We start from the raw sequence: 21433 nt of genomic DNA, 5'->3' as shown, positions 1-21433 counted from the left end.
AGAGGGAGGGGGGGTGGGGTTGGGGGGGGTGGACAGGGCCCTTTTAAAAGGGAACCTAGTGAATGTGCACAGAAGGTGCCTGTGGTGGCTACAGCTGAGGACACATCCTGTCGGGACCCCAAGGGCAGGCCAGTACAGATGCCTGAGTACTAACAGCCAGAAACCAATCTTGTGCAGTTGCTTTTCTCCATCCACCTTGAGGTGGGTTCGAGGCATCACACCCAGGTTCCCAGACTTGATTAGTAAGAACCTTCCCCAAATGCTGGGCATGGTGGCGCACAACTTTAATCCCATCATTCGGGAGGCAAAGGCAGGCAGATCTCTGTGAGCTCGAGGCCAGCCTGGTCTACAGAGTGAGCTCCAGGACAGCCAGGACTGCTTCCCAGAGAAACTCTGTCAAACAACCAAAAGCCAACCCAAAACAAAGGAAGAAAACCAAAAGCAAACAAACAATTCCCTCCTCCCCTAGAAACTTAGAGTCCAAAGCTCTCTTCTGGCTTCAGTCCAGCGTGGCTTCTACAGCTTTGAGGTTGGAAGTCACAGGAGAGACCCAGGCCTGCAGGTCTTGACACCCACTCCCGACTGTTTCTGTTCACTCTGCAGCAACCCGGATTCTGTGAGGGTGCTTTCTGCACCACGCTGTTGCGCTGGTGCTGGGTTTTTAAGCACTGAACCTCTGGCAGGCTACTCCAGTTAGGGTTGATGGTCAATCCCCAGCCTTCGTTAAGCCAAGTTTGCCCTGAATTCTCTCTGTCATAGTTCCTCAATATTGTTGACAATGCCATTTTAAATTATTTATTGTTATTGTGTGTGTGTGTGTGTTTGCATGATGTGTATGCACTGATACACATCCCTTGGTGAATGTGTGGAGATTGAAGGATATCTTTGTAGTTTCTCTCCTTCTTCCTGTGCATGAGTTTTGGGTATCAAATTCAAGTTCTCGGACTTGGTGGCAAAGCACCTTTGCCTGCTGAACCATCTCATTGGCCCAGTCATTTAAAAAACATTAATGTTTTTAAAGATTTATTTATTCTTATTTCTCTTTCTCTGTGCACATGTGTATGTGTATGTGCACACACCATAACACAGACACATACCACACACATGTATGTGCACATACACACACATCAGAGCCCTGGAGTTAGAGTTACAGGTGTTTGGAAGATGCTGGAGTTGGGTGCTGGGACCTGAACTCGCAGCCTCTGCAAGAGCACCAAGTACTCTGAACAGCTCTTAGCAACTGAACCATCTCTTGAGGCTTCCCAGTTTTTGAAGCCTGCATTCAAGGAGGTAGAATTGGCCCCATCTCACAGATCTAGAACCTTCAATTTCCTTTGCCTTTGTATGATGTGGAAGCAAGCTAGGGTTTCAGGCTTTTTGTTTGTTTGTTTCTGTCTCTGATCATGGGCACTTTGTCTTGCTAACGTCTACCATGACAGGTTTTATTTAGCTTTACAAAGCTTGCCTGTTTTGCCTTTCCCAGACCAGGGAGATACCGAGGCAGTGGTATGGCACTTGTGCTGGTGAATGTTTCACACCAGCTCTCAGGGGGAAAGGTGTTTTCATGTTTGTGATGTCTGTTCAGTTGGAACCTCCCGCTAGCTCGTGAAAGACCTGAGAAGACCCGTTCCTGTCTTTCCAAACCCCACCCACTAAAAGAGTCTCCAGCAAAGGGAAGGCACCAAAACCCCCAGTTCTTTTTTTTTTTATTTTTATTTATTATGTGTACAGGGGGTTCTTCCTGCATGTATTCTGCAGTACAGAAGAGGATACCAGATCTCATTACAGATGGCTGTGAGCCACCATGTGATTGCAGGGAATTGAACTCAGGACCTCTGGAAGAGCAGTCAGTGCTCTTAACCTCTGAGCCATCTCTCAGCCCCACAACCTTATTTCTTGACAACCTATTCCTGACACTTTTCTTTAGCTTCCTTCATTCTCTTGCCCAAAAGTTTAACATATTCTGCAGGATTCTCTTCATTTTCCTTAGTGTATTGTCTCAGGGCAACAATTGGTGTTTGCGTTGTAGAATGTGGGGAATGAGAAGATCTTGAATCTTGGGTGCTTTGGGCCTGGGCTTTTTTCTTTTTTTGTTTAAGGACTTTCCAACAACAACATATTGGTGGACTTTTTTTTTTCAAGACAAGGTTTCTCTGTGTAACTTTGGCTATCCTGGAACTCATTCTGTAGACCAGGCTAGACAGGCTGGTCTTGAACTCAGAGATCTGTCTGTCTCTGTCTCCTGAGCAGTGCTATGATTAAAGGCATACGCCACCATACCCAGTTAAGGGCACCACCTCCTTTAGAGAGATTGGAAAACTTTTGGATTCTGCTACCTCTGTTGGCCCCACCGCTGAAGCACAAGAGTATCTGTCACTCAGGGAATAGCTTTCTCCGCCCCCCCCCCATAACCAAGTTGAGAACACTCAGATTGGCAACTACAATGTATCTCTGAACAGACTTGCACTTCCTCTCTCCAGTACCCCTTGGTCAATAACGAGAATGCCCCTTCCTCAGCCACAGGTACCTTCTGCTGTGGGTCAAGATGCCTTGCTTCATGGAAAAACGTTTTTGTTGTTCCCACTGTAGATTCGAACCACACAACCCTGCCACTCTTCACCAGCGCACCAGTAACACTTCTGAGGTCATGCATTGCTCATAGGAAGTATGAACCTAGTGTTCATCATCTACTCCAGTGAGTTTCTATCACCCAGTGGCTGGGAAGGAGATATTCTGCTTCATCTTGACACAGTCAGTGGCCTAGGAGGTGCCACGGAAAAGAGCCAGAACCTTTCTGCAACATGGAGTGTTATTATTTAATATTTTTTATGTGCATGCCTGTTTGCCTGTGTTCCCAGTACCTGGTGCCTGTGCACTCCAGACGAGGGGTTCAGATCCCTTGACTCTGGAATTACCAAAGGCAGTGTGAACTGTTACGTGGATGTCGGGAATCAAACCCAGATCCTCTGGAACAGTAGCGAGCTCTCTTAACTGCTGAGCCATCTCTCCGGCCTCTGTTTATTATTTTCATGGTTCTGAGGATGGAACTAGGGCTTTAAGCCTGTCAGACAAATTCTCTACCAGTGAACTATGACCCTAGCCCTTTTGATTTTGAAAAAAGGGCTCACTAAACTATCCAGGCTGCCCTTGAAACTTTGATCCTTTTGCCTCAGCACCTCCAGGTAGCTGGGAGTACAGGTCTGTGTCACTAGGCCTGACTAGTTTTGATTATTTATTAACTTGTTTTTAAATGTAGTTTATTGATAAACTTTCATAATTTAATGTTAGATAATGACTTTTAACAACTACCAAAGAGCCTGAAAATTTACCAGTTAACTAGTAAGCTAGTTCTAGCTAGCTTACACACACAATACAGACTGCCTTCTCCAACATACCATTGGACACAAACCAAACATGTACTCATAATAAACAAAAAAGAAGTATATTTAAAAATATTTTCAACTGAACAGTGATGACATATGCCTTTGTTCCTCTCTGAGTTTGAGGCCAGCCTGGTCTACAGAGTAAGTTCCAGGACAGCCAAGGTTACACAGAGAAACCCTGTCCCAAAAAATAAAGCAAAACCAAAACCAAAAAAAAAAAAAAAACAGTTCTGTGACCTGGGGTTATAGTTCAGAGGTATGAGGTTCCAGGTTCAACTCCACAGTATCACAGGAACAACAACAAAAGCAGTAGTTTGTTATACATATAATTTATTAAAGATAAAATTTGCATAATGAGAATAATGTGCTTGCTTATTTTACATAATGATTAAATATTAAATTAATATTTGATACTTCAAAGGAGTAAATTTTCTTCGTTGTTTTTTAGAATTGATCCATATTGCTACTTTTTAATTTTTATTGTTAATTGTTTATTTATTTATTTACTTTTGTTTGCTTTTTTTCAAGACAGGGTTTCTCTGTGTAGCCCTGGCTGCCCTGGAACTGGCTCTGCAGATCAAGTTGGTTTCTAACTCAGGGATCCACCTGCCTCTGCCTTCTGAGTGCTGGGAGTAAACGTGTGTGCCACCACTGCCCGGCCCATATTGCCACTTTATAACGGTCAGTTCTGAGGCCAACACTTTTCATAAAAACATTCTAGAGAGTGACAGGAATGTGTCGCTCAGAAGCTCACAAAGTATTTAAAGTAAACAACTCTAACATAATACAATCCAAGGATGTACTATCTTGATACTTACATGTTGAGGAATGATGTTAGGAAAATATTAAAAATCTTTATTTGGGGGCTGAAGAGATGGCTCGGCAGCTAAGAGTACTTGCTCTACAGAAAAGTCAGGACCGCGAGGGGTGCATCCACCCACTGAGACGGTGGAACTGATCTAATGGGAGCTCACCAAGGCCAGCTGGACTGGGAGTGATGGAGCATGTGATCAAACTGGACCCTCTGAATGTGGCTGGCAATGAAGGCTGACTGAGAAGCCAAGGACAATGGCACTGGGTTTTGATTCTACTGCATGGACTGACTTTATGGGAGCCTGGTTTGTTTAGATGCTCACCTTTATAGACCTGGATGGAGGGGGGAGGACCTTGAGCTTCCCACGGGGCAGGGAATCCTGACTGCTCTTAGGACTAGAGAGGGAGGGGGAGGTGAGATGGAGGAGAGAAAAGGGAGGTGGGGAGGAGGTGGGATTTTTTTTCAAAGTGGGAAATTTTTAATAAATAAATGAATAAATAAATAAAAAGAGTACTTGTTCTAGCTTAGATTCAGTTCCCAGCACTCACATGGGGGTTCACAACCATCCATAACTCCAGTTCCAGAGGATCCAATGCCTTCTCTGATCTCCACAGACACCTGGAACACATGTGATACACAGCACGCAAGTGATACATAGATATATAAGCAACCAACACATTCATGCATAAAGTAAAATAAACAAATTTAATTAAAAACATTTTAAACCTTGTTTTCCTTAATTAAGTCACTTTGTTTCTAAAAGAGAACTTGTATGCATAATAAAGATATTGCAGCAGCCTCAAATCTGAGTTAAGGTGCTTCAGGCAGCCATCATGGTGCAGGACCTCACGATGGCATCCGCAGTGCCGACAGTGGACGCCGTGTGCTCAGAACCAGGGCTGAAGTGAAGCTGTGGGGCACAGCACGGGAGATGCTGTCACAAACACCGCAGGCTCATTCCGCGTTGGGGTTTCTAAAACTCTTGTTTAGGGGCTGAAGGGATGGCTCAGAGGTTAAGAGCATTGCTTGCTCTTCCAAAGGTCCTGAGTTCAATTCCCAGCAACCACATGGTGGCTCACAACCATCTGTAATGGGGTTTGGTGCCCTCTTCTGGCCTGCAGGCATACACACAGACAGAATATTGTATACATAATAATGAATAAATATTAAAAACAATAAAATTTCTTGTTTATTATTATTGTGTATGTGCACATGTGCTGTGGCACAGTGTGGGGGACACTGGACAGTTTGCGGAGTCGTCCTTGGGTTCTGGGGGCCAAGCTCGCGTTGTTGGGCCCTTGGTCACTGAGCCATCCAGTTCCCCAACCCCATGAATGATTATGAATCTATTTTTGGTCATTGTACATTTTACAAGAAACCTTTTTTTTTTTCTTGGCTTTTCAAGACAGGGTTTCTCTGTGTAACAGCACTGACTGTCCTGGAACTCTCTCTGTAGACCAGGCTGGCTTTGAACTCACAGAGATCCGCCTGCCTCTGCCTTTCGAGTGCTGGGATTAAAGGCGTGCACCACAGACTCCTAGAGCTCAGAAACATTTTAATTGTTACACAACTTCATGACTCTGACTTTCAGTTTACCCATCTGGAACTGAGTCCAATAGTTTAAAAAACTGGGACCAGAGCCAGAGAGATGGCTCAGTGGATAAAGCCATCCGCTGTCAAACCTGATGACCTGAGTTTGGTTCCTGGAACTAACATGGTAGAAGGAGAGAACCAAATCCCTCAAGTTGTCCTCTGACCTCCATGACACTGTGGTAGCACACATGTGCCTACACATACACGCACACACACGTATTTTAGAAATTCAAAATAAAAGATAGACTGGACACAGTAATACATATTTTTAATCTCAGCAGTCAACAGGCAGAGGCAGAGGCAGTGAGTGCAGCATGGACTGTCTAGCTGGGACTACATAGTAAGCCCTTGTCTTAAAGAAGGGGGGGGGGCACGTGGTGGTGCTTCCGTTAGATCCCAGCACTCAGGAGGCAGAGGCAGGCTCTGTGAGTTCAAGGCCAGCCTGGTCTATAGAGCGAGTTCCAAGACAGGCTCCAAAGCTACACAGAGAAACCCTGTCTCAAAACAAAACAAAACAACAACAAAAGAGTAAGGAAGAAAATAAAAGAAAGAAAAAGCTGGGACCTAGAGAACACCCCTACAAATACCACTTTAAAAGTTAGCATACAGAGACTCTTATAAGCTATCTTATTTTATCTGAAATACGTAATTTATTTTAGATTAGGTTGGTAATTTTGAACTCAAGAATGTCAGATATTTTTTAAAGTTTTATACCCCAAGAAGTCAACTTATTACGTTAATGTATTTGATTTATAACACTTATAAAAATCATTTAAGTGCATAAAATGATTTTGCAAGCATGCATCGTCTGTCCAGTAAATTATTTGAAATACTTGGGAGGAACAGGGCACCAATATGTCAATCAGATTTATAATATCAGAATTGATTTAATTACTTCAGATAGTCCCTGACTTAAAATCATTTGACTTTGTGCTTCCAGTTTTATGGTGATGACGTTGAGAAGGTGATGTGCATTCAGGACAAACCTGACTTCCCATTTTAAGTTCTGGTTATTTCTTGGACTAACAACTTACGGTAAGATGTTCTTTTGGGATTTCCACCTATAAGCTCATATAAGTGCTCAGAGCATATCAAAGGAAGGGTCAACTAATCTGTAATGTTCAGTAGTTTAGCTGCATTAATTTAAGGGCCAGGAAGCATGGTAGTGCATGCCTGTAATTCCAGCCCTCAGAAGGCAGAGGCAGGGGGACCTCTGTGAGTTCTAGGTGAGTGTGGTCTATAGAGAGAATTCCAGGCCACCCAGGGCTACACAGTGAGACTATCTATCTGTGTATCTGTCTGTATAGATATGTATGTATGTATCTATCCATCATCTATCTGTCTATCTATCTATCTATATAGATATATGGCCTACAGAGATGCTTCTGTGTTTAAGAGGACTTCTTCTCCTTCTCCTTCTCCTTCTCCTCCTCCTCCTCCTCCTTCTTCTTCTGCAGGGTTTCTCTGAGTAACAGCCCTGGCTGTCCTGGAACTTGCTCTTGTAAACCAGGCTGGCCTCGGACTCACAGGGTTCTGCCTGCCTCTGCCTCCCAAGTGCTGAGATTAAAGGCCTGCGCCACCAATGCTTGGCACATTTGCTGTTCTTGAAGAGACCTGGGTTTAGCTCCTAACACTTGTAACAGCAGTTCCAGGGGATCTGGTGCCATCTTCTGGCCACCACAGGCAACATATGAACATGGCATGTAGCAAATACCCACATGCATACAATAAAATAAAAAATTAAGGAGTCTTTAACTAAATAATTATTCAGGAGAATTAACTTTGTCAGACTTAAAAATTATTAACTAAAAACAATTCATTTATTTTATGTGTATTTGTGTATACCTACCTGAGTGAATGCACATGTAGACAAGTTTGGTTGCCCCAACTGCACAGGAAGTGCTTGATCACACAAAGGTGGGACGTACATAGTCAGGAAGTAGGTGAGGATGTGTACTTGTCACCAATTGCATCAAGGCAGGAAGTATACAGCCTGATGGGTTTGGTTTTGCCTTTATAAGCACGTGATTAATGTAATTTTCAGCCATTCTCAGGGTATCCTGGGTATGGACCTCGCCAATGTCCATTGTCCTGGATAGTATTTAATAAAACTCAAATAATGTGGCTCACAAACTGTTGTAGTGGGCTTATTCTTGCCTGGTGGGATTAGCAAAAGGAAGCAGGCAGAGATGAAACCATCCTGGGGCTTGCTGGCCAGGTAGTTCCGGGGTCAGTGAGAGGTCCTGCCTCTTCAGAATGGAGAGCGGCAGAGCAGGGTGTCCAGTGTCCTCTGCTGGCCTCTGAATGTTCCTCTGGCCTCTGGTGCTGCCAATAGGGCTGTTGATCAGGTTCATTTTCTCTGCTAGTTAAAAAACTAAAAGGTAAGAAAAATCAAGCATGGCCGACAGCAGTGGGGAAATTCTCAAGCCCAGTATACAGAATTAGCAAAGAAAGGCTTTTACTAGAGGTGAGCACACACACACACACACACACCACACACTTATACTCACACCTACACACACACACTCTAACATACACATCACTCTCTCTCACACACATATACACACTCTCTCATATACACATTTTCTCTCTCTTAGAAGTGAGCATACACATACACACACACACTCACAAACACACACATACACACACTCTCTTTCATACACGTCACTATCTCTCTCACACACATACACACTCTCTCACATACACATTTTCTCTCTCTCATACACACACACACACACACACAGACCAAATGTATTGAAAAGCAACTGTGGGAAGCAGAGGGGAAGCTGAGGCTAGACTCAATCCCTGTGAGCTGGGGTTTCTTTTGAGTTTCTGAAGGGTCTTCCTATATATAGAGTGGTAGCTGACTAGCCCACAACTGTCATAAGCATGTCTTGATCAGCCTCGAACTCCTCAGGCTGGTCCATCAGGAGGGGTCCTACCAGAGGAAGAAAGCAGCAGCAACAACAACAAAACCCCTTCTCAGGCCCTTGGCTTTTTTGTTTTGTTTGTTTTTGCTTTTTTTCTTTCAGGCTTTTGTTTTAAGATGCCAGGATTTTGTCTCAGGTTAGGAGGCTGCGGAAGAAGCCAGTCATCTTGGAAGCTCACTACCTCGATTTCCTACTTAATCCATGGTCCGCTTGCTATCTTTCTAGCAGGGAATCTGTCTAATCTTAGTTCCTCAAAGGCAGATACACCTGCACACATGCTCTCCTGTGTGAGCACCCCACAAGGTGGAGTAGGGGGCACAGAGAGAGAGAGAGACAGACAGAGGAAGAAGATTTACTTTCACATTGACCTGTGTTGTTTGTTTGCTAGAGAAGGTCTCATAAACCCGTTGAGCATGAGCTACAGTGCTCACTGTTCAAATCTGAGAGCTAATGTTGCTTCAAATTGAAATGTTTGTGGTTTGCTTAAAGATACAGATCTGCCTTTAGCCAGCCCGAGTGACCTTGAAGAAGGAGGAGAAGTGGATTTGTGGTGTTTAGTGCTTAGGTTAGATTGCAGGTGAGCAGAATCTTCTGGAAGTTTGAAGTTCTGATCTTTCTACTGAGTGTGTGTGTGTGTGTGTGTGTGTGTGTGTGTGTGTGTGTGTCTGTCTGTCTGTCTGTCTGTCTGTCTGTCTTTAACTCTTTTCAGGAGAATTGAAGGGTGAGGATCCTTACTTGGAGTAAACATTTCCATGTTGAACAAGTGGTGACTATTAGACCTCTCCTGACCAAGTAACTCTTACCAGTGGCTTCAGGGACAGAAGAGGGAAGAGTGAACTCACAGGACTTCCCAGGGATATGAAGGTGAGGGTGAGTGGAGAGAGGGATGGGGGGGGGGATGTGATGTGTGTGGGTGTGTAGGGAGTAGGGGAATAGGGGAGTGGGGGTTATCAACATGCAGCAGCCCCACAGAGGGTGGGGACTGAGGTCCTGGGAACTTTGGAAGAAAAAAAGGAAAAAATATGACTATTCAGAAAGATGACCTGTGACATTTTTCCAAATAAATTGTCTGTTTTTATTTTTCTCAAGATAGGGTTTTTCTGTATCCTGGAACTTACTCTATAGACTCGACTAGCCTCTAACTCACAGAGATCCGCTTGCCTTTGCCTCCTGAGTACTGGGATTAAAGGTGTGTGATAACCATATTTTTTATTATTTATTCATTTTTTGATACAGGGTTTTGTCTAGCCCTGACTGGCTCAAACTAACTATGTAGTGGAGGCTGGCCTTGAACTTGCATTTACTTAGCTTTTAATTAACAATTTCATGTATGTATATACAGTTCGATCATATTCTCCTTTATCTTCCCTCCTGCCTTTACCCTCACCAACCCCCTTTTTTTCCCAACAAACTTCTCTTCTACTTCCATCCCTTCCTTCCTTCCTTTTGAGTGTGTGTGTTGTGTGTGTGTGTATGTACGTGTCTGTTCCACTGCGTTTAACTAGGGCTATCTGCATGAGTGGGTGGGAGGCACTTTCCTGAGCAAGGGCAGCTTACAAGTGGCCACACTACTCAGGAATCTGACCCTCTCCCCCATGACCATTAACTGTAGCTCCTGAGAGATGGGAGAGTGGCCTGCAACTCCTGATTCACCTGATTCTCTCCATCTGAGTTTTGGGATTACAGATGGACATCACCATTGCCATTGAGTATTACAGAGTTCTTGTCCTTTAATGAACGGAATATCATAACCAATAATATACTAATTATTAATACCCCCAGGATGGTAGTGCAAGTTTAAAGCCTGTCTGAGCTTTTTTGTTGCTGTTGTTATATAGCATAACTGTATCTCAAAAACTAAAAGAAACTAATCTAAACACACACACACACACACACACACACACACACACACACACACCCCATACACCTAGCAACTCTTCACACCAGGCATAGTGGAGTGGTGCACACACCCTTAATCCCAGCACTTGGGAGGCAGAGGCAGGTGGATCTCTGTGCTTGAGGCTAGCCTGGTTTACAGAGAGTTCAAGGACAACCAGAGCTGGTAGACAGAGAAATCCTGTCTCAACAAAAAAACAAAACAACAAAACAAAACAACAACAACAAAAAACAAGAAAAAAAGTACAGAAAAGTTTTAGGCATCCTTTTCTCAGTTTACCCCAATAACATCTTACACGACTGTCTTTGTATTATACTTTTATAATTATGCAATTTCCCCGTCCTTGGAATTGTTTCCAATTCTTTGTCCTGAATTGTTCTCTGGACTGCTGCATGCTTCTAATCCTCATTCTCCCTGTGTATTCTCAAGGGTGATATTTGAAATAGTCAGAGACATCGACAAATCAGTTGTGCTTTGGGAACATCTAATCATAAGAAACTATCTCCAAGACCTGAAGCAGAGCTCTGGACACTCGTGCCTGTGGGAAATGACACTTTCAAAAATATAAAAAAGGCAATTGACAGAAATTCAAATTTCTCCAGGATTAGCGCTTCTTGACATCAAAACAGGTGCTCAGGCGGCACTCTCTGTACAAAAATTACGATCTTCCCATCAACTGGGTGGTTTTAAACTAACCAATCGCTTGAGAATATGTGGCCCAGGACCGTTTACATCAGGAATTTAACCTGGTGGGACCTGGGCTGGGTGTGTCAGCCTTTTTGATCTGGCCTGACCACACACCCCTTCTCCAGAAGTAAAACTTCTTGTCTTGCTGGGACACTTTGGATTGCTTGGTCATTTTCTTAAGATACCAGATTTGTTTCTGACTAATTTCTGAACCATAGAAATATCTGGGGAAAGGAAGGTGGGGAAGTGGTTGCTGGCCAATGGCAGGAGTCCTTCAACATTGGCACCATCTTGTGGCCCTGTGCAGGAGTGGTATGTCAGCAATGCTCCAATCTCCCTGTCATGCGCCCTACACTCACCTCATTGCTTTGTAGTCATTGGAGTTTTCCTTTTTTGAATTTGTTATCAGGTCTTTGAAAGCAAATGTGGGTGTTTAATTCGCAGATTTGCAGAGCCCGCTATTGTCTGTGTGATAAATAGTCCAGCAGGGTGACACAGGCCTGCTAGCCTAGCACTCGGGAGGTTGAGGCCAGAGAATCAAGTGTTTGAGGCCAAACCAGGCTATACAAGGGGATCCTGCTTACAAAAATAAGTCATGAGTGATTAGTACTCAAATAGAAATTAAATTCTAGTTGTAGGTCTCTCCTGAGTTTGGTTGTGTAAGCCTAGACTGGCAAGCACTCTGGTCTCAGGATCCTCTTCTGTAAAACAAGATCATTTGGTTCCTTCTAGCTCTAAACCTTTGTAAAAAGTTTGCAAAGGTGGCAAGATATGCACTAATAAGGAAATCTGATGTTTAAAAATAAGAAAACCACATTTTGACAAATACATGAGTGATTATTACTCCATATTAATTTTAAAAGTCTGCTGGGGAAAGGAAGAACGACTTGCTAATCTTGCTCGTGAAGAGCTCAGTCTATGAGGATCACCTCTGCAGAACCAGAGGCGATGACAGAAGTGTCAAGATCGGCACACAGCAGGGGCAAAGGGGGACTGGCAGGATGTCTCCTTGTGAAAAGGAGCTTACCACCAGGCCTGATGGCCCGAGTTAAATTCCTGGGATCCGTATGGTACAAAGAGAGAACTAACTCCCACAGATTAGCCTCTGACCTCCACACGTACGCCATGACGTGTACCTAGTGCATATACTGGCCTGCACGCACACAAAGAACATATACATACTCACAATACATTCACACACATACTTTAAATGTAATAAAAAAATTTCTAAAAGGCAGAGAAAAGAACAGTAAATTCCAAAGTTCCAGAGATATAGATCTCTGTAACAGTTCTTACCAATATCTTTCCTAAACACTATTAAAAATTAACATATAATACCAGGTGAAAACGACATTAAAGCCATTTGTTATTCCTAGAATAAATTTTTAAAGCACTCATTGAATTTATTTTATGTGTCTGCGTGCTTTGCCTGCCCGAGTGTACGTGCACCGCAAATGTGCCAGCTGCCTATGAAGGTCAGAAGAGAGAGATAATTCCCCTGAAACTGGAGCTGCGGAGAGTTGCAAGCCACAATGCTGGGTGCTAGGAACCAAATCTCGATCTTCTGGGAGAGCGACAAGTGTTCTCTTTTGTTTGTTTTGTTTTTTTTTTGGAGACACAGTTTCTCTGTGTTAGCCGCCCTGACTGTCCTGGAACGCTCTCTGTAGACCAGGCTGGCCTTGAACTCACAGAGTTCATCTGCCTTTGACCATTAAAGGCCTGTGCTACCACCAGTGCAACAAGTGCTTGTAACAGCTAAGCCCTCCCTCTGGCCCCTTATTTTAAAGTGTGACTAATGTGGTAGCTGTCATCCTTGCAGCTTCTGTGATCAGCAGGTTGGCAGTATTCATGTGCATTAAGATAAAGAACCTAAGTATATTGCCTCAACGAACGATCACCGCAGTTCCACAAAGTCCACCTGTTGGATGGGGAAGTTCAGGCTGTGATCTGTCAAGTGAGTTTCCCGAAACCACACAGCAAGTGATCATACTCAACGTGGACTCAGGTAGGTCCATTCCGAGGTTTTTCTTTCTTTCTTTTTTTTTTTTTTTTTGGTCTTTTATTTTGTTATTTTGTTTTTTGTTTTTTACCTACTACTCTACGCAGATCTACGGTGGACGGTGGAAGTCTGTGTGTGGGTCGTTCTGCAGGCCGGTGGGGGTGGGGGCGCTGACAGATGGTCTATGGAACTACGTGCGCTGGGCCGGTAATCGAACTCAGGTCCTCGGGCGGAGCGGTCGGGCGCTCTACCCCCTGAGCCGTCTCTCCGGCTCCGAGGTTTTTCTTTAAAAATGTATTCATCAATTTTACTTGTATATATGTGTTGGGCCTGCATGTATATGTGCACCATATGTGTACCTGGTGCCAAGGATACCAGAAGAGGGCATTGGATGCCCTGCTGCTGGAGTTACAGGCAGTTGTAAACTTCCAGTTCCTGCTGGAAACTGAACCCAGAGTGTCATGCGTTCAAGGCCAACTGAGCCAAGTCCCTAGTCCCATATTGTGTTTTAACGTCTTCTGACGTCTCCATGACCCTAGGATTGTACTTCCTGCTCATTGCTTTCCTCTCATCCAAAGCCTCAATGCCCTCCACACTGTAACTTCAGAAAGTACGGTGCTATTCTGTGAACAGATTCACGATCTTTACAACCTCACAGATGCCAATTCCTCTGCCTGGAATCTTTTCTTCCTAAACTCTTCTGGAAGAGTTTCTACTCAGCCATTACGGCTCACCTCCACTGTTATTTTCATAAGTTTTAAAGGCAGAGTTGTTCAAGTACCATTTTGCTTTCTCCTAAAGGCAAGAAGATCTTTGAAGGCCGGTGGCCCATTTACCCTTACACAGTTCTCAACACACACTGTGCTATCAGCGAACATCTGTCTAGTGAGTCAATTTGTTTATAGATGAGGCAAGAGCTAGAGAATGTTTCAAAGCTGCTGTTGTTTATGATAACTAGTTACTGAACTGCTCCACAATGCGTTTCAACCAGATGGTGGAGGCTGCGTCTGCTCAGACAATTAATTCAGCTCTTGCAGTAACAGGACCTTAAGAGTCTGACTGACTCTGATAACTTAAAATCAGTGCACAGTCTAAGGTTTCTATTTCTGGTCCAACCAGCCAAGGTTCTATTCTCAGTCTTAGGGGCTCATCTTAATTATCTCTCTGGGGAAGCTACAGCAAGAATCAGACGCCTCTAGTTAGACAAGGGAGATCTCAGTGAATTAACTGCCTTTCCGAGCTTACGTTTATTGCCTGTGCTTAGCTCAGAGGATGGTTAAATGAGACGGTACAAAGGAGGCTTGTGTGGTATCCGATGCCAAGGGAACACTTGGGTATTAGGTGTGGTGTGGATCATGCTGCCCTGGGCTTATGTTTAGCTACAATTTCATCAGTTTCTCTTTGTGCTTTGTTTTTAGGGTTTGACAATGAGCACCAGTCTGCTGATTTTGATAATGTGTTCCTGGCAGACTTGGAGATCTGGATTCCAGTCTCCTACATTTGTATTAACATTATATCTTTGTATAACTACTCCATTTTAGGATTTGGAGTATATCTTGTCCACGTCATCAGAGCCCTTCACACATCTCAGACCTCCCCTTTTCCCCAGGCACTTGTCTAAGACGCCATCTTTCTTAAGAGTCACAGCATTTAGGTCATCCAGGATCCTTCAAATCCCTTTTTAGCTCCCGTTTCCATCTCATTTTCTTTGTCCACTGCTGACCCCCATAATTTAACTATACAGTGACACAGCAACTGTAAGACTGGCCATTCCCTTTCTTCCCCAGAGTAGAGCTTGCCTCGAAATTCCTAACTAATTAATTTTGTTCTATGTGTGTGAGTTGCATGTATGTAGGTGTACCGTATGCTTGCCTGCTACTCAAGGAGGACAGAAGGGAATGTTAGAGGTCCCGGAACTGGAGTTACATGAGTCACCATGTAGGTGCTAGGAACCGAACTCAGGTTCTCTGCAAGAGCAACAAGTGCTCTTAACTACTCAGCCATCTCTCTAGCCTCTTGTTAGGAAAAGTCTAATCAGAAATAAAAGGTCCTGGGGTCTCTCAGACAGTTGACATAGAAGCGAATGCGCTACTAACCGCTGCTTATTTTTCTGGTTTTGTTGCTTAGCAGGAGGAATTGTAGTGAGAACTTATTTATGCCTTAGAGGCTTTGAACTCCTCTGGCTTCCTTCACTGATAACCAATGTTGCCAGGGGAGCTTTTAACCCTGAACACAGCCACTAGGCACCTCAAGTTCTAGCCCACATTTGCCAGCTCACTCTCTCCACCCTCAGCATTTCCATTCATAAAACAAGGATGACAGAAAAAAAGTTAATAAAAGAAAATCAGATGATAACAGAACTTACTCTGCCCAGTAATGCATTTTCTGTACCCTGATAATAGGTTTCTCTGCCAACTCAGTAAGCCAGGACAAGCCGAACTGAAAAAGCAGAAGTTTATTTGAGTAAAGCAACTCCCGGGTGGGTTTTCCAGTCCCAGAGATCCAGGCCAGATAAGTCACTGCCTGAACTAAAGCAGGGAGATTAAATAGCAGGTAAGCAAGGGGCGATGACCTGTTCATGACAAACTGGGTTTGTGCCCAAGTATGGCCAAAAACTGAATGACTTAGGCAGGGACTTGGACTGCTGGCAACTTCAGGGAAGGAGCTGCCATAGCTACCAAGAATTCGGGACTAGGCTTTTTGTAGCCTTTGCTGGCCATTCTCTGAGTGGGTGGGATTTGGAGAGACAGGCTTTCCTGATCATCCTAGGGTAAGCTGGAGACTCCAGCCCAACACACAGTATCTGGCAGAGTAAGTAATGCATTGAGTGAGAACTTCCTGTCTCCCTCTCTCCCTCTCCTCCTTTCTCATTCTCCACTCTCCTTCCTCTCTCCGTCTCTCTTCCATTCCCTCCAGCTTTCTCCCTCTCTTTCGAGAGCCTAAGAATGAAAGCCACTGAGCCAGGGTTGGGAACCGAGGTGGGTTGCCTGTACACAGCTGGGGAAAAGGTCTTCAGTGGGTAAAGACAGGTCTCAAATGCCTTTGACCTTTTCAGGGCCTGCAACAGACACTCAGAGAGTCCACACATACTAAGTTGAACATTTTTTCCCTCTATCAGATGTTAGTTCTTGTTTTAAAGATTGTGATACAATTTCTATAACCTAAAATTTGTCATTTTTATCTTGGATCATCTTTTTTCTCAATATTTATTTTTATTTACATGTCTCTGTATCTGTATATACCACATGTCTATGGATGCTCATAGAGGCCAGAAGTGGGTGTTGGATCTCGTTGAGCTGGAATTATAGGCAACTGAACTTATCTGTTGTAGGTGCTGGGAACTCAACTGGGGACCCCTCTAAGAGTGGTAAGTGCAGCTGGGTATGACAGCCCACACCTTTACTTCCAGTTCCTCAGAGACAGGCAGATTTCTGAGTTCAAGGCCATCCTGGTCTACAATGCAGGAGAGCCAGGGATACTTAGACAAACCCTGTCTTGAGAAACAAACAAAAGAGTGTTCTCAACTGGTGAGCACCATCTCTCTGTCCCCTCCTGGATCATCTTTAAGGCTGTCCACAGCCCTTATAAAATGACCATTGAGTAGTTAGAGTTCCTTATATTTTGATATTTTACAGAAATCTATTTTGGCTGGTGAAATATCTCAGGGGGTAAAAGTGCTTGCTGTCAAATCTGCCGGCCTGAGTTCAAGCCCAGGGAATCACACGTGAGAGAAGGAAGCCCTGCCAGCTAAAGCACACTGGTCTCTCACATGCACATGGGCAGTACACCCTGCATGCCGCCCTCCCAAACAAAATCAGCAAATAAATGTGATTTTTTTAGACCCATTTAAGCCTGGTATACTGGTGTGAGAGCCAAAGTTACATTTTAAGTTTTAATTACTGTGGTTAAGAGAGCCATGAAACAAAAATGCCTTTGATCTGCAAGCCCCTTGCCCAAGGACAGACAGTTCCTGAAAGGCTGGGGACTATTGTTTATGGTAGATAATAAGTCACATGTTTTCACTCCCCTAAACAAGTCAGCTTGACCCATCTGCATGGGATGTGGCTGAGCTCATGTGGGTCAGAGGTTCACGGGCAGGAAATATGTCAGGATGTATTCTTATGCCTGACTGGACCTGATGGGAAATACTTTAAGCCCTTGCAAACTGTGGCTCAGGGCCATTTTCTGGAAACCCAGAGATGGACCTGGCCAGAGAGTCCATCCACCTGGCCAGTATTTCAAATTTGGCTTTAAACTGTGGTAGAGGTTTTATTTTCGACAGCTGGGATTAAACAGAGGCAGGCAGCCTGGTCTACAGGGTAGCCAGTGTTACACAGAGAAACCTTGTCTCAAAAAACTAACCTACCAACCAGCCAGTCAGTCAGCCAACCAACCAACCAACCAAACAAACAAAAAACCCAAACCCCCTAACAAACAAACAGACCCATTTAAACAACAAAGAAGTGTCACTGGCTTATTTATTTCGAATTACGGTGGAATCTGGCTTAAAGTGTGCTTCTGTCCAATGACTCAAATGATTTCAGGTAAGAACTTGTTTCTCTCCACGTCTTTTCTTTGCCTTCAGCTATACTGGTTTCAGCTTACTGTTAATTTGTCTCTGGTGATGGAGAGCAAATCCAGGGTGCTAAGCATGCTGGGTAAGCTCTCTCCATCTGAGACCTTTTGTGCTGGTTTTATTGCTTATACAGAGTGTTCCTGCCAACTCCAGATGCCACTCTAAGTAAAAAAGAAGTGGCTGTTTTCCAGGTCAGACCTCTTATCTTTATGAGCAATGTTCAACGGAAGAGGGTGCCTTGTGGTACTCCCACTGTTGGGAAGGAAACTTCCTCTGCTCAGACATCCCCAAATCTTTTCGAACCTGGATGGATGTCTTGGACATGATCACAGGCCTATTTTGGGAAAACCATTGTTCATGCAGACCAGACTATCCTAGAATTACAGCTGAACCTGCCCCATCCAAATCAAATGGCCAAACTGAAAGAGAGGTGCTTCCCCCAAGGCAAAACTTGCAGCTATTGGTAAAGTAATGTCCACTACATGGGCTGGAGAGATGGCTCGGCAGTGGGAGCCCTTGTTCTTGCAGAGGACTTAGGTTCAATGACAAGCACATGGTGGTTCACAAGGGTCCATAGCCACAGTTCTGGGACATCTAACACTCCCTGCTGACCTGCATTGGTACTAAGCATACAGGTGGTACAGCGACACACGTGCAAGCAAAACACTCATACACATGCAAAAACACCCGCCCCCATCTAGAGTTCCCATCCGCCATCCAAAATAAACCTTTTCATTTTTCCTTCTTATCAGCAGCAGCGGATGGTCTGGTCTCGTTTCCCATAGCTGCTCATGTGACGACAGGAAGATGAGACATGGACAGTCACTAATCCTAAGGTTTAAGTTCAACTACTCCACAGTGAAGGGATCCTTCAGTGCCTCTCAGAAACATCTACAATTGCAGATCCATGCTTACAAATGCTAAGTCACCATGTGCCATGAAACTCTGCTGTAAAAACTTCACTACCTAGAAAAGAAGAGAAGTCAATTTCAGAATGTAAAAACAAGTTTAAAGATTGATCTTAATTATGTAGATGTGTTGTGGTAATTCGAATAGGAATGGCCCCCTTAGGTTCATACGTTTGAATGCTTAGTTGTCAGGGAGTGGTACTACTTGGGAGGAATTAGGAAGTGTGGCCTCTTGGAAGATATATGGACTAAGGGTGGCCTTGCAGATTTCAAAAGCCCAAGCCAGTCCCAGTGGCTGACTCTACCTACTGCCTGCCGGTCCCAATGTAGGACTCTCAGCTACTTTTTCGGTACCATGTCTGCCTGAGTGCCACTAAGCTCCCTGCTGTTGTGGAAGGCGCTTGTTCATTCCCGGCTGCCCAGAACCGAAATAATCATGTAGAAATCTGTATCAATTGCAATACTGTTTGACCAATAGCTTATGCATATTTCTAGTTCAGTCTTATATCTTAAATTAACCCATTTTTATTATTTTATATTTTACCACAAGGCTTGTGGCCTACCGGCAAGGTTCCAGCTGACAGACTGCATCTTGGCTACATGGTGTCTAGCTCCGCCTTCTTCCTCCCAGCGTTCAGTTTAGTTTTCCCCATCTGGCTCTATTCTGCCCTCTCACAGGCTCAATATAGCTTCTTTATTAACCAATGGTATTCACAGTATACAGAGGGGAATCCCATATCATCCTGCCATGAAGATAAAGGCTACAACCTACCTCTGAAACTGCAAGCCAGCCCCAATTAAATGTTTTCTTTTACAAGAGTTTCCACAGTCATGATGTCTTTTCTCAGCAATAGAACACTGACCAAACAGAACGTGATTGTGTGTGCACACGAGTGTGAGTGTGTCAGATACCCCAGAGTTGGAGCTCTAAGTGTTTGTGAACTACCTGATGTGGGTCCTGGGAACTGAACTCTGGTTCCACAAGAGCAGTATGTTCTCCTAATTGCTGAGTCATCTCTGTTGCCCATCTTTAGATTCTCGACAGGCAAATTCCAGTGACATATGACCTTCATCTTGCTCTACGTGAGCTTAATTCTCTGAAAAATGGAAGCATTTTGAATTTTGAATCATTGAGTATATTCATGTTGTTCCATAAAGAAAGCTGGTCTTCTGCTAACCTTTTCAGACACATGGATGTCCCTAGAATAAGAGACCTTTGTTTTGGTTGTGCTGACACGCATTTCCCAAGCTTTCTCTTCCAAAGCGCTCGCTTTCTAGGAGTTTCCCTTTCCAAAGAAGATGACTAAAAGAACAATTACAAATTTGAATCAAAAGAGTCATATTATGCTTCTGTATTGAGCTCCTAAAATCCATTAAAAATGAAAACATAATAGAGCCCCTAAAAGCATTTCATTTGTGTTAAACGTTCTGTCTATCGTTGGAGATGACCAGTGGTTGCCTGGGAAGGTGGTGGGAAGACTGTACTGTTAATTTTGTGTTTGGGCTTCTTTCACTTGGGTTAACAGAGATTCATCCATAATGTCATATGTATTAAAACTTAGTTATTTTTATTGCTGAGTAATATTAAATATAATTTTTATATTTATCTATTTATTTATTTTGCTTTTTTGAAACAGGGTTCCTCTGTGTATCCTGTGTATCCTTGGCTGTCCTGGAACTTGCTCTGTAGACCAGGCTGGCCTCTAGCTCAGAGGTCTGCTTGCCTCTGCCTCCTGAGTGCTGGGATTAAAGATGTGTACCACCACCACCTGGCAAGATATAATTTAAAAAGATGATGTTGAAATTCATAAAATGGAAGTGTATTAATACTACTTAATCTTTTACTTAAGTATAACAATATTTTGTTCAGGTAGTATTTCTAAAATTCATTATCGTTGAGGTCATATAATGCAAATCTTGTGATACTAGATTTATCTGTGACTTGAAATCTCCAGACATTCAATTAGGTTGTGTTAATATCGTGAGAACAAGGTGTCACCTGGACTTATTCCAAGGTGTCACCTGTGGAATTATTTAATTTCATGATGGGAGGGGGGAATTTGCAACTTTCTTCTTTCTATCTTAATTTCACAGGCATGGAGTGGAAGCCTAGGCAGACTGCAGGGTCTGTGGTCACATGGACCAGGCTGCTTTCAACATCCTGCTGAGGCTGGTAATGATGTGGTGAGTTCTTCCCTCTGCTGCCTAGGCTTCCTCTCACTCCCGGCTGCAAACCTCTGAGCCTCCATCCTGTCTGGCCCCCAGCCACGTCCACCCCCACCCTTGACCTACCAGTTAGCACAGCAGAGTGGATGACTTCATCACAGCAGAGTTTGGTTGCAGCCTCCTGGGTATCTGAGAGCATCTCATGTTTGCACTTCCCAACTGCCCACACTTGACTTCAGCTAACCAATGGGATGCTAGCTCCTTTACACAAGACCCCAGTGTCCCTCCCCAGGAAACACAAAGGCTATGGGTACAAGACACCAGCCAGGACAGAAAACTGGGACCCAGTGTTTGACTTACTTCTTTATCTTTTCTTCCATGCTCTCTCTGGAGCTTAAGACAGTCTTTCCTTCCTTCTTTTTGAATGGCACTGTGCAGGGGACTAGCCTGGACCTCGACCACTGGTTGTACAGCTACCTA

At 43.9% G+C, this 21433-nt stretch overlaps 1 long non-coding RNA gene across 1 annotated transcript; it reads left to right on the top strand.

The window, feature by feature from the left end:
- Positions 1-6728: 6728 nt before the first annotated feature.
- On the top strand, positions 6729-20393 carry LOC125406608 (uncharacterized). The gene is made up of 4 exons (XR_015004152.2): positions 6729-6825; positions 13208-13309; positions 16635-16670; positions 18635-20393. It is a non-coding gene; the product is annotated as an uncharacterized LOC125406608 (long non-coding RNA).
- Positions 20394-21433: the final 1040 nt, after the last annotated feature.

The sequence above is a fragment of the Myodes glareolus genome, chromosome 10 (genome assembly GCF_982192425.1).
Source record: "Myodes glareolus chromosome 10, mMyoGla1.1, whole genome shotgun sequence".
In the NCBI taxonomy this organism is placed as follows: domain Eukaryota; kingdom Metazoa; phylum Chordata; class Mammalia; order Rodentia; family Cricetidae; genus Myodes; species Myodes glareolus.
Note: the sequence above shows the minus strand (reverse complement) of the source record. Positions and strands in the feature narration are given on the sequence as shown.